Raw genomic sequence first — 13645 nt, forward strand, 5'->3', positions numbered from 1 at the left:
TCTAGGAAAATTGTTTTGAAATTGATAGGTTCAGTAGTTCTTGAGAAAAATACGGAAAACTACGGAACCCTACACTGAGCGTGGCCCGACACGCTCTTGGCCGGTTTTAAAACTAGCTTTTGCCCGTGGCTTCGCTCGCGTTAGAAAGAGACAAAAAGGAGACAAAGACGGACAAACAAACAGACACACACACTTTCCCATTTATAATATTAGTATGGATACTCTCTACGTTCGTAATCGTATTTAATTTATTTACATTTACATGGATAAGTGTAATTGCGACCAGACATCGGGAGCTCGATAAAAAAAATGCAATCACGGTCTATATTCCGGTCAGTATAAGTCATGGCTTTTGATATTTTTGCCCGCAAAACATAGTCAATACCACAGAACTTAATTTAGATAGAAGAATTGTGTCAAATTTTGTACTGAAGTTGATTCTTGCCTGTAATTTTAAATATGTCTCAGGCTCTTGATTGTTCATAATTTTTGTGTTGTTGCAATTGAATATCACGTAACGAGGCATTTTTTATGTTTTGGTTGACGTCAACTTACAAAAATTGACGCCCGAAAGCTGCAAGCTGCGAGTAAAGACGGACAACTCAGTGGATTTCACTGAGTTCATTTGACACGCTAAGTAGATACGTTTGCTTGATCTATGGTATATATGACATCTGTGGTCAATACACTACTTTGTGAACCTTTCAGCCACCGATGGCGGGAATAAATACAACGGTTAATGTTTAATGCTAAGTGTTGGGGCGAAAATGGAGCGATATGAGAAGCCAATCACAGCGGTCTGGTCGTAAACCGAAGTGGTTCCGAGAGAAATTGCCGAATACCAAGACAATAACTTAATAGTTACCATAAAATAACATTTATTCAGCTTATTCCTAGTTAATAATCTACGAGTGTACCACTATAAAGCAATAGCCGTTATTACGGTACACAAGTGCCCCACAAAATAGTTACCAGGCGTCTTGTGGGTGTTTAAAACACCCGCTATGCAGATAATAATAAAGGCGAACTTGGACCAAATGAACTTGAACAAATAATAACTTAATAGGAATATTAGACATATAGGTATAATACATTAACAATGTTATTTGCCTTTATAAGTACCTATACGTACCTAGGTTTAGTGTCTCTGTGAGCTTTATTGCGTTTTCACATTATCTGATCCTGACATCCCATACATTACAGGCGCCATCGTGGATTTTTTTCCATTGAAATCCTTCCGACATCAGATATCGGATCGGATAATATGAAAACGGACTTAGACCTTAAAAAAAGTCTAAAACACTTGGTTCGATAAGTCAATAACACAATAATCTTAACTTAAATCTATTTGATGCCATGGATGATATTGGCGCTTATGCCTTTAAGTCAAAGTTTACATTATGAAGAAATTCCAAAATTTGCGTCAACAAAAATGAACTAAGTATGGAATCTGGTCTGGTCACAAATAAGAATCACTTGAGAATTGCTGAAAGATTGAGCATTCTTGCCCAGGATGAAATGGAAACCTTTGCTAAAGCTTCAGACAATAGTATTCACTGCCTTTTTATAATACGTTGGTGACAAACAAGTAGACGGTAAGTTTAGGACTCATCAATTCTTTGTTCATAAAACGGGCCCATGTTTGTTGTGGATGGTTGTGGTTACAATCTGTTCCCGTTAGTTTTTTTTATACTACGTCGGTGGCAAACAAGCATACGGCCCGCCTGATGAAAAGCGGTCACCGTAACCTATGGACGCCTGCAACTCAAAGAGTGTCAGATGCGCGTTGCCACCCCATTTGAAACTTGTACATTCCCTTTTTAACCCCCGACGCAAAAACGACGGGGTGTTATAAGTTTGACGTGTCTGTCTGTCTGTCTGTTTGTCTGTCTGTTTGTGTGTCTGTCTGTGGCATCGTAGCTCCCGAGCGGATGAACCGATTTCGATTTATTTTTTTTTATTTGAAAGCTGTGTTAGTCGGGAATGTTCTTAGCCATGTTTCATGAAAATCGGTCCACTAGGTCGCGGTCGGGGGTTTTTCAAAATTTTAATTTTTGCTGTGTTAAATACACAGTAATAACCTAACCACAAAATTAAAATTTTGAAAAAACCCCCGACCGCGACATAGTGGACCGATTTTCATGAAACATGGCTAAGAACACTCCCGAATAACTCAACTTTCAGACAAAAAAAACTAAATCCAAATCGGTTCATCCGTTCGGGAGCTACGATGCCACAGACAGACACACACACAGACAGACAAACAGACAGACAGACAGACAGACAGACGGACAGACAGACAGACAGACACGTCAAACTTATAACACCCCTTCGTTTTTGCGTCGGGGGTTAAAAAGGAGTGCACAGGTTCCAAGGAGGGTTCGGGTTGCCGACGACTCAAAGGACAATACGGAATAAGTCAGTCAGTTTATAGGTCGGCGATATGTTGCACATGCATTTGTGGCAAGCCACCGGCTGCAAGCTACGGCAGACACATGCAGACATGTCGACACCTTGTATGTTACCCAATTAGCTACAGCTGTGCTGGCTTAACCAAAGCCTGAATTCACCGAAATAATCATTAAATAAGGGTTCGTTTTGTACCTTTTTTGGTACGGAACCCTAAAAATGTACCTATGAAGCTATGAAGATTGATTTACATTTCCTTAACTTCAGTCTGTATGACTTAATTACCCTGCTCTTCTACCCTAACTTACGCTATAAAGTATACTTTACCTACCGGGATTACCTAAAGCCTTGCGTCCACTAGGCTCACCGAGTCGAGTCTCATTAATTCGCCTTCTACATTTCTTATAAAACTGCATCATCCATTAAGTAGTGACGCGTCGAATCGCATTCAAATGTATGAGCACTAAGTGGCGCCTAAGTGACCGGCCACATCAGAGCGTCGCGTGTCTCGGGGCGCGCAACGGACGTCCGCGCCACGCCACCTGAGTGTAATTCAAAAAACGTCTCCTCAGTACATTTTGTATAGGAAGGACGTAAGACGCGCCCCAGGTGGCGTGGCGGCGGCGTGGCGTGCGCCGCGCCGCCCGGCGGCGCGCCTTACTCCTTCCTATACAAAATGTACTGAGGAGACGTTTTTTGAATTACACTCAGGTGGCGTGGCGCGGACGTCCGTTGCGCGCCCCGAGACACGCGACGCTCTGATGTGGCCGGTACCTAAGTGGGCGCCAGGCTTAATAAGAAGGTCAATACCTAAGTTTACAACCTATCAAAAATGTATACCCTATCTTAGATCAGCAAAATAGCAAAACTACGCTTTCCTATTCCACGAAGTATGAGAAAACTGGGGAAAATGCAACTTATTGTATCGCCAAGCAGTCTCAAAGACTCAATAATCTATTATATTTCTTCAATACGCATCCGTCGTAACAGTCATGTTAAACACATTGAATTGTCTACCTTATGCTTACATGTTAAAATTTACATTCATCGTGGTTGTCAATGGCTGTTATGTCTTTTATCTGTGGTAGTAATGCACCCACATCACAAGCGTTTTTGAAGGCATGTGGTCTATTGTGTAGCTGTATCAAGCGATTTATACGTCTTATTGCAATTCCTAGTTTATACATCGTGTATTTTTTGTATTCCTCACCGATTCTTGTGAATACTTTGGCAGTTTTGTTTTGATACCATCGTGCTTATCTGATGACATTTTAGAATAATAGGAATAGGAGCCGTCCATAGGATCTGTTCTCGAACAACGCAACAATTTTTTTAACAAGCAGGCAAGTCTACTAGAGATATCGATGCTACGAGTATTAAGCTCATGTTAAATTGAAAGTGGAAAGAAACACCTACTCTCTTACGCCGTGTCTTGCGTGGGCGACGGTCGCGCGACCGTCGCCGTCGCGTCTCATACTTCCATATCGATAAGGTTTGATTTCGTATGCGTCGCATCGCCGTCGCGCGACCATCGCGCGACCGTCGCCCACGCAAGCCACGGAGATTTTGAGTTTAAATCTCACCCTACAGTACTTGCGCGTCATCCTGAATGGTAGGGTCCGGTCAGAAGGAAGTACTTTCTGAATGTCTTTCCTATAAAGATTTAAAGGACAAGGCAATTCATATATTTCGACTGAACATTCTCGGTTGATGCTCCTCGGTAGAACGCTAAAAATGCGATAGGTTGCTAAGTTCGCAACGCGCGGACTATTGTCTTTGCACGCTTTGCTCGTATTCGTGCACAATGACTTCACTGTGCAGGGTAGCTAGATATGCTTACGGTAAGCGTATCGTAGCTATAGCTAGCTCTCCATATTACTGTAGTGGCGCAACAGAGGCAGACTGCGCGATCGCTACATAGCGTCAACGATTGTCGTTTCGGCTAGACCGGCTCGATTTTTAATACCCGTATGTCAAGTCCTTACGAAGGAATATAAATGTCAATGTCTATAGGTACTAGGTAAGTATACCTAGAGTTTAGCGACAACAAAGCGCACTCAGTGCATTATCGAGCGCGATACATTCTTAATGCACTACTTTTGTGCTTTAGTGCGTGGTCCGCACAATAAGACTTTTCTTCAGTGGGAAACGGGCTCTTTCGATCGCCGTTTTATTTCTACCTACAGGGTGGCTAGCCGAATGGCACAATCGCTCACGAAACGCTCACGAAACGAAGCGCTAGTAGATATCTATCTCTATCGCGCTTGCGTATTGGCGCGATAGAGCCAGCGGCGTATCGCTTTCGTTTGGCGTCGGAGAAATGCCATTCGGCTACGGGGCCAGGAATTTACCATTTTCAGAATGGTATTTTATTGAAATGTATCAATGCATTAAGAAATTTAATTTGCTTATGTTTAAAAAGTGTGATTTTTTTTAGTGGAAAACGGGCTCTTTCGATCGCCATTTTATTTCTATCTACAGGATTTTACCATTTTCAGAATGGTAATTTATTACATTTTTTGCCCGCCTGATGTAAAGCGGTCACCGTAACCTATGGACGCCTGCAACTCAAACAGTGTCACATGCGCGTTGCCACCCCATTAGAAACATTTTTTTAATTAAGAAATTTGATTTGTTTATTATAATTATTACCTACACTAGACTCTTAGGAAATTTTGTTCTGTAAGTTAAAGTCACACACAGGTCGAACTCGATTAATAAACACCACCACGACCACGGCCAGTGCAACCTGGCCGAAACGTTGGAAAAAAGGTAAAATAATGTTAATTAATCGCGTTCGACCTGTGTAACTTTAATATGTGTACAAAACTTTTAGTAAATGTAGTAACAGTTCCATTATACCTCTTAAATGTTTTAGTGAGAGCTGTTTAGGAAATAAGCGAATGATTTATTGTGTGTTTGAAACATTGTCTCCTGCTCGTTTACCTCTATTTATGTTTGCTTTCAAAAAAAAAAAAGCGTGACTTAAAGTGTTATTCCTATTCTGTAACTTGTATGTACTTTGCTGATTGGACCACACAGACTTGCCAATAAAAATCCCTGTTTCGTAGCGTGGATAGCATTTGGCCTAAAACTTAGCGTGGTCCAACTCTAAGTAGCCCGTCTTAGACCGTTTTCACATTATCCGATCCGATATCGGATGTCGGGAGGATTTCAATAGAAAAAATCCAAGATGGCGCCTGTAACGTATGTGATATCGGTCCGACATCCGATATCGGATCGGATAATGTGAAAACGCACAAGATCCTCGAATAGGTAAATACCGTAATAGTTAATCATAGCTGACATCATTAGCGGGCCCTGTAAACAGCGCGCATTACTAGGAGGTATTCCAAGTTTAAATAATATCATCTCAATTTGATATTGATTGTTAATTCGTGCAAATAAAGACACAAATATAATTTTATCTTAACAACTTAGACAAAACTTAACCTATATTATTTATGCATGAAGCTATTATCTTTACATACATACATACATACAATCACGCCTGTATCCCATAAAGGGGTAGGCAGAACACATGAAACTTGGTACTAAAGCTTCAGTGCCACTCTTGGAAAATAAGGGGTAAGGGGTTGAAAGAAAACGAAACTGTGACATTGCAGTGACAGGTTGCCAGCCTCTCGCCTACGCCACAATTTAACCCATATCCCATAGTCGCCTTCTACGACACCCACGGGAAGAAAGGGGGTGGTGAAATTCTTAACCCGTCACCACACAGGCTATTATGTTTATAAGACTTTATAAGTGAAATAAATTCTTTTAGATTTTGAGGTACAATGATGCCTAGTATACCTACAATATGTTTGCAAATAAAGTACTTGAAACTTGAATACCTATATAATAGTGACTATCGCATTTAATTATTTTCCCCTCACTAGCTCGGAAACACGTGTTTTGTCCTTTAATACCAGCGGGCAAAAACGCATTTTATCCACTAGTGGGTAAAGTAATTTGACCTTGAATAAAGTCAAACTAACTGCTTTAAAATTGATAAAAGTAGGTGAATCTAGTAATAAAGATGATTTACCACCTGTGGAACTACTGGAAGCAGTGATAAACGCATTTTTTGCGTTGTAGTTTTCTCGCTATAGTGAGGGGAAAAGTTTTGTGTTACACTCGGGTGCAAATGTATTTTACTTCTCGTGTGTTAAAAAACTCTCAAGTTCAGGATTCTATTCTCGAACCAACTATAGAATCCTTTCACTTGCTCGTTTTTCAATTCCACACTCGGCGTTAAAATACAACTTTGCCCCCTTAGTCCATGGGCCAGTGAAGAATTCGGTATAATTTGGGGGTACTAAGTTTCCTTTTTACAGCAGTTAGGTAGGCTTATAGGGATGTTAAAAAACCATGATTGCCATCTCAAAATGGTAGCTAAACAAAATGGCCGCCAATCCAAGATGGCGGATATTGAGTTTTAGAAAATCGACCATAACTCCAGAAGTATTGGTCCGATTTCATTTTTATTTTTTTTAAACGAAAGCTCTTTTTGTGTACTCAAATACTTGTCATATTCATTGTTTCGGTAAATTCAACCATTAGTTAGTAATTAACGAAAAATGTAAAAAAATATTGTTTTTTCTAAAACTTTTTGTCAAAAATCATGTTTCTACAAAATACCTTGCACATTCTAATAAATATGTAAATGTAGAAAAATAGTGCCATTAATCACCTTTAATTTGATATATAAAAGATACAGATTTAATTTAAAAAACCCATACAGGCTTAAATTTAATTCTGCCTTCGTTGAAATTCACCGTTGCGCATACAGTACTAAAAGCTTCAGGTAGATGTTGTAGAGTACGAATATGCCGTTTTTAGTTTATTTTAACAATTGTACAATTAGAATAATAGTTCTGGACATGAGAGTATCCATGAATTTGTAGATATTCGATAGTACTAGGATAAAATTTGTTTAGATATCATATGTGCAACACACCTCGATGATGTAAATTAAGTATTTAAGTATACTAGATATATGACTAACATTTTGTGTCGAAAGTATCAAGATAGAACCATTAACCTTTTGACCGTCACGGACGGCCACGGTGGTCACCGGAAATTCTTGTCAAGGACGCCAACGATACGGACGCCAAATGCAATGAAATTGGGACCCCGTAATGCCTAATTTCGCTCATATATTGGCGAATTCGCAATGCAGTTTTGTTGCGATTGTGTCTGGGATACGGCATACTCCTTCATCATCTTGCGTTTAAGGGTTAAAATCGTATTCCGAATTGAAAATCGTTTTGCATTCAAGGACTCGATTTGAAAAAAAAAACCTACGCACGAGCGGGTTAAAGCAGAGCACCCCCAGAAGTCGGGTAAACTTTGGAAATGTTCTTTAGTACAGCATTAATAGATTTTCCTTACCTATATTTTACCGATTACTAAACAACGAAGACGTGAAATACCGGATGGACAAACTTTGAGACATTTATCACCGCTTAAAGTAGAGCCAAATAATGCTAACATCTATTGTTGGTAATTACCGAAGGGAAAACGTTAGAAGACGTTAATAAGAAACGTTTTAATTACCTACTAACGTTAGTTGAATTTTCATAAAAGGTGTACCAAAATGCGAATATTTCTATGCAAACTGACATTGAATTAGAAGAAAATTTAGCAGCCGTATCGACGAATCTCAATTAGTAGAGAAGGACTCCGAGGTTTTGCAATCTGGACAAGTTTTTTAACAGGAAGGCATTTATAAAAGCCTTAATAGGGATGATGGATGTACAAATGTATGTCTCAATTATCTCCGATATGCGGATTGCGGGTAACATCGGCATCTTCAAAGAAGCACATGGTCCCCAACAGATGCTGGAGGAACTGTATGCCGTCGGTGAGTGTTGGGTTAAAATAGTTAAGTTAAACCAGTTAAACATATATGTACAAATTGAAAGTTATGGCAAGGACAGGCTTATCCCAAGCTCCAATTTTCAGGACAAGTTATCCTGTACAACAAATAAAGCTTGGGTTAAGGAATGCCATAAACGACTAACGGAGGTAAGTCATAATAACAAAATTATCCTTTAATGGACCAAAGGACACAGAGGATCTCGAGGTTATGATGCGACCGACGAGCTGGCCAGGCAGGGGTCGACTGCCGATTCTTCCGATGCCCTTCAGCAAGGTATGCTCAATGGGAAACTACACACAACACACTGGCAAACCCAGATCAAATGCTGCGGTCAAACAAGCCAAGCCATCAATGGAAAACTCACAAAGACGCTCCTTCAACTAGTGAAAGTCCGCCTGAGAATGGTAACCAATGTAAGAACAGGTGGTAGACTATTTAACAAACATATTTTCATAAAAAATGCTATGAACATTCCCCTGTGACGAGGGTGCGTGAAAACAGAGCAGACAGCCTCTCACCTGGTGCTGCAGTTAGCAGTGTGGCTCCATACAAGAAAAATCATCTCGGATCCCCGAGAGACTTCTCCGAGGTTCTCTTACTCAACATTAAAAGTTTAATAGGATTTCTCGAGGAGATGAGCTAGTAGGACTAGCTAAATCCCCTACATCACGCAAAATAGACACAAAACGTCGAGTTGTGTCGAACTATAACACAATACAGAGACTTGGATCGGCCTGCTGCCGGCGGAGATCACACAGAGGACTTGGATGTCTTTTGTAGGCTGAAGGACGTATTTAAGGGCCAGAATACCAGACACTGAAGACCAACATGTTTGATCAGTGTGTACTTCACACCGTGACATAAGCTTGCGAGACGTTGGACACTAGCAATGTACAAATGAAGAGGCTAAAAGTTGCATATAGAGCACAACACGTTCGGTATGTCTTTCTACGATGGAAACGAAACGAGATGATGTGGCGACGGATCAGAGTTATAGAGGTCGGATTGCTACTCTAAAATGGGCTTGGGCCGGGCCCGGGCACGTAAGTCGTGGAAGCCTAGCTCAAGAAAACCTGCTATAAAAGTTCGAAAAATTAGGAGAAAATTAATCTGTTACCTGTGATTGTCTTGAAGGTGATTATTAGTGATATTGGCTCTACAATCTACATTCGCGGTGATAAGTACTATATTTTTGTGCGTAAATTAAGGTTTATTCGGTAGGTACCTATATCAGGTCGTTTAGTAGTCGGATACTTCATAGATATGCCTCATTAATGCATTATAGTGCCTATCTCAAGACTATTTGTCATTTGGGGTGTATTCTTCACCTCGTGTATGCAAGGATTATTTTAACTAAATATAAGTTTTCTCGAACACGGATCAGAGTTTCTGCAGTGAAAAAGATATGACAAGTCGTGGCCCGGGCACCAGACGTGGATCGCGATTATTTGAGCAAAATTAGGCATTAAAAAGGCTCGCATGGGTCCCAATTACATTGGCAAAACTGATGGTCATCGTTGGCGTCCTTAGGAATCATTTCCAGCGACAGCTATATCCGTCCATGGCGGTCAAAAGGTTAATGTGTTGAGATAGAATCTCATACTCACTGTGTCTAGTTTATTTATTTTGTATTATCTCGGTTGGTTGGCCCTGAATCAATAAGGAAATTTTATTCAAATAATTAAATATCTAAAACTGTAGTTTACCTATGACTTATTATATTATATTATTAAAGCTAATGGATGTCGGATACTATCATGTTCAGTTTTTCTCTTAATTGTAAGTACAATTGCAGAATTATACTAAAAACAGCGTATTAGCAATCTAAAACTTTGACCTGAAGCTTTTAGTACTGTATGCACAACGGTGAATTTCAACGAAGTCAGAATTAAATTTAAGCCTCCACGTGTTTTTTTTAAATTAAATCTGTATCTTTTATACATCAAATTAAAGGTGATTAATGGAACTATTTTTCTGCATTTAAATAATTATTAGAATATGCAAGATATTTTGTAGAAACATGATTTTTGACAAAAAGTCTAAGAAATAAAGATATTTTTTTAATATTTTTCGTTAATTACTAACTAATGGTTGAATTTACCGAAACAATGAATATGACAAGTATTTGAGTACACAAAAAGAGCTTTCGTTTAAAAAAAATAAAAATGAAATCAGTCCGATACTTCTGGAGTTATGGTCGATTTTCTAAAACTCAATATCCGCCATCTTGGATTGGCGGCCATTTTGTTTAGCTACCATTTTGAGATGGCAATCATGGTTTTTTAACATCCTTATAAGCCTACCTAACTGCTGTAAAAAGGAAACTTAGTACCCCCAAATTATACCGTTTGGCAAAATTGGACCAGCTGGCCCATGGACTACCTTGTATAACAAATAACTACTTATCCGATTGTTAAAGAAGTGTAATGCTCTTCCGGTAGACGTCGCTAAAAATTCACTGGCCATGGTTAAGGCACACCTCGAACACTGGCGATCAAATGTATGAAAGAGGCGCGTTCCTAGCACACAGTCTAAGCTCGTGTAGGTGAACGCGTACTATGCTTGTATGAGTGAGATATGACAGGTCGACTGGTCGCGTTTTTGACAGGCGGTAACTGTGAGGTAACCGAGAGGGGGTGTGCGACACTTTCAGCGGGGAGCGGGAGTGGTCATACTGTACGATAGTACTCTTTATTATACTGTGATTAAGGTCTTGGTGGCTCAGATGGCAGAGCGCTGGAGTATCGATACAGAGGCCGTGAGTTCAAGTCTCACCGAAAGCATTCTTTTTATATGTTTTATTCTAAAACGGACTTACGTTTTCACATTATCCGATCCGATATCGGATCGGATGTCGGAAGCATTTCAATGGAAAAAATCTAAGATGGCGCCTGCAATGTATGAAATATCGGTCATACATCCGATATCAGATAGGATAATGTGAAAACGCACTAATAAGTACAGACGTAGGTACATTCAGACAGTTGTACAAGCTTCTACCATAAATTAAATTTGCCAAAAAGGTATAACCACAAAATTAAAATTTTGAAAAAACCCCCGACCGCAACATAGTAGACCGATTCATGAAACATGGCTAAGAACACTCCCGACTAACTCAGCTATCAGACAAAAGAAACTAAATCTAAATCGGTTCATCCGTTCGGGAGCTACGATGCCACAGACAGACACACACACACAGACAGACAGACGGACAGTTTTTGCGTCGGGGGTTAAAATCTTATTAATAATAGTTGGAACAGGCCTCCGCGGCCGCTCCATTACTTATTCATACAATTAAGCTTTTCCGGTGTTATTCGCTTCGCTCGCATTTCGCGCCATTTGCATCATAATGGGAAATCTATGCGCGTCCGAACGCAGCTCTCCCGCCATTTATAAAATACGTAATTTGGGCTAACAAACTTTTCGGCGTTTTGTATGACCCTGTTTAACATTTTGACTCACGTATAAATTAGCAGCCAGATTATTGCTTGACCGTGCATGTAATTAAACAATGCATTACCGTAAAACCCCTAAATATAGTCCAAAATTAACTATAAATATTGCGTTCAGGTAAGTACTATGCCTTTTAATATATCATTTGTAGGTCCAAGCATAGATTAAATATAAGATCATACCATCCCATAAATTAATAAAATTTTGAAAAAACCCCCGACCGCGACCTAGTGGACCGATTTTCATGAAACATGGCTAAGAACACTCCCGACTAACTCAGCTTTCAGACAAAAAAACTAAATCAAAATCGATTCATCCGTTCGAGAGCTACGATGCCACAGACAGACACACACAGAGACAGACAGACAGACAGACAAACAGACAGACAGACAGACAGACATACACACAGACAGACACGTCAAACTTTTAACACCCCTTCGTTTTTGCGTCGGGGGTTAAAAATGCGACCGCCTAAGAACGCGCATACACTACAACACACATAGATGGCGCCACAAAAAATGTCTTGTAGCTTTCGATTATGCTTGTAGATGACGTTAAATGTCACTTTTGACATAGAATTATGGATCGAAAGTGACACATAACGCCAATCTACGAAGGGTCTTTGCTAACTACCTTATGAACGCATTGGGCGGTCCGATATATTGATAGTGTCTATACGACGTACGTATACTATGTACATGACCAGTGCATTATTGAACTGAACTAAGTCGCCGGCGGTGCCTTTCAGTCTATTCACTGCATTTTAATATCCCCGATCGGACTTGGCTGAAAAGACTTATCCGATATTACACGGATGGTGGAATGTATCCACCAGCTTACTACAGTAAGGGCCACTTGCACCGACGAAAATGGAGGGTTAACCCGAGGGTTCAGTTCAGTTTTTAAAATTAAATGGCTTCAGTCCATTGGGACTATTTAGCCAGTGTCAAGGTGATATGAGCTAATTATTAATAATTTTTTTTACGGTAAGTACGACAGTGTACGGTGAGTTAGCACTTGTAAATTGATAGCTAGATTTTACAAGAGCACGTGGACTACCGGCCGTTGACGACAAAAAAGAGGCTAAACGCGTTTCGAGATTAATTCTTCATCAGCTTCTCACTACAACATTAGTTTACTGCATAATAAGCTATCGATATTACACTTTAAACAATATTAATGAGTAAAAGAAAAATAAATTATTCACGACACGAAACCTCTAAGATGGCCTTCGCACCGGAACCTAGAGCGGTTGGTGCAAGTGGGCCTAAACGGACATAAAAATGCACATCGGTCTTTGGAAAGAGATAATTAACGTCACATAAGCAAGAAAGAGACAACGCTCTACGAAGACGAAAAACCGATGTGCCTTCTTTATGGCATTATTTATTTAATAATGGTAAATTACAGTATTCATTGCTTTCTTCCCAAACTACAAACTTGCCAAAAAAAAATAAAGGTTCTTGAAAATGTCATGCAAGTTTCACAAAAAATATGACAATCTCCATACAAATAAGAGGAAACTTTCAGAATTTTCCTATGTTGAAAATTTCTCAATTTTTTAATGTTGCCATCCGTAATATACCTCAGTGGAAACGCAGCTTTGCAGTAAACACAGGTCAGGAAATTTCTAATAAAAGACTATATATTTTCACAATTGTATTATCAAGTATAATAATATTTACAAGTACACATTAAATTAATCTATGCCGGCCGCAGCCGCCGGCCGAACTTGTCAACTATAACTAACGAAGCATTCTTAGCGGGCGGCTGTGGCGCGGCGGCGGAAAAGGGACCTAGTTTTGAATTCAAAATACGTTGTATCAGGCCACACTATAGTTTTTTTTTTTTAAATAAAATTAACTGATGGTACTTACAGTCTGACCAAAAAGGGTA

The sequence above is a fragment of the Leguminivora glycinivorella genome, chromosome 18 (genome assembly GCF_023078275.1).
Source record: "Leguminivora glycinivorella isolate SPB_JAAS2020 chromosome 18, LegGlyc_1.1, whole genome shotgun sequence".
Taxonomy (NCBI): domain Eukaryota; kingdom Metazoa; phylum Arthropoda; class Insecta; order Lepidoptera; family Tortricidae; genus Leguminivora; species Leguminivora glycinivorella.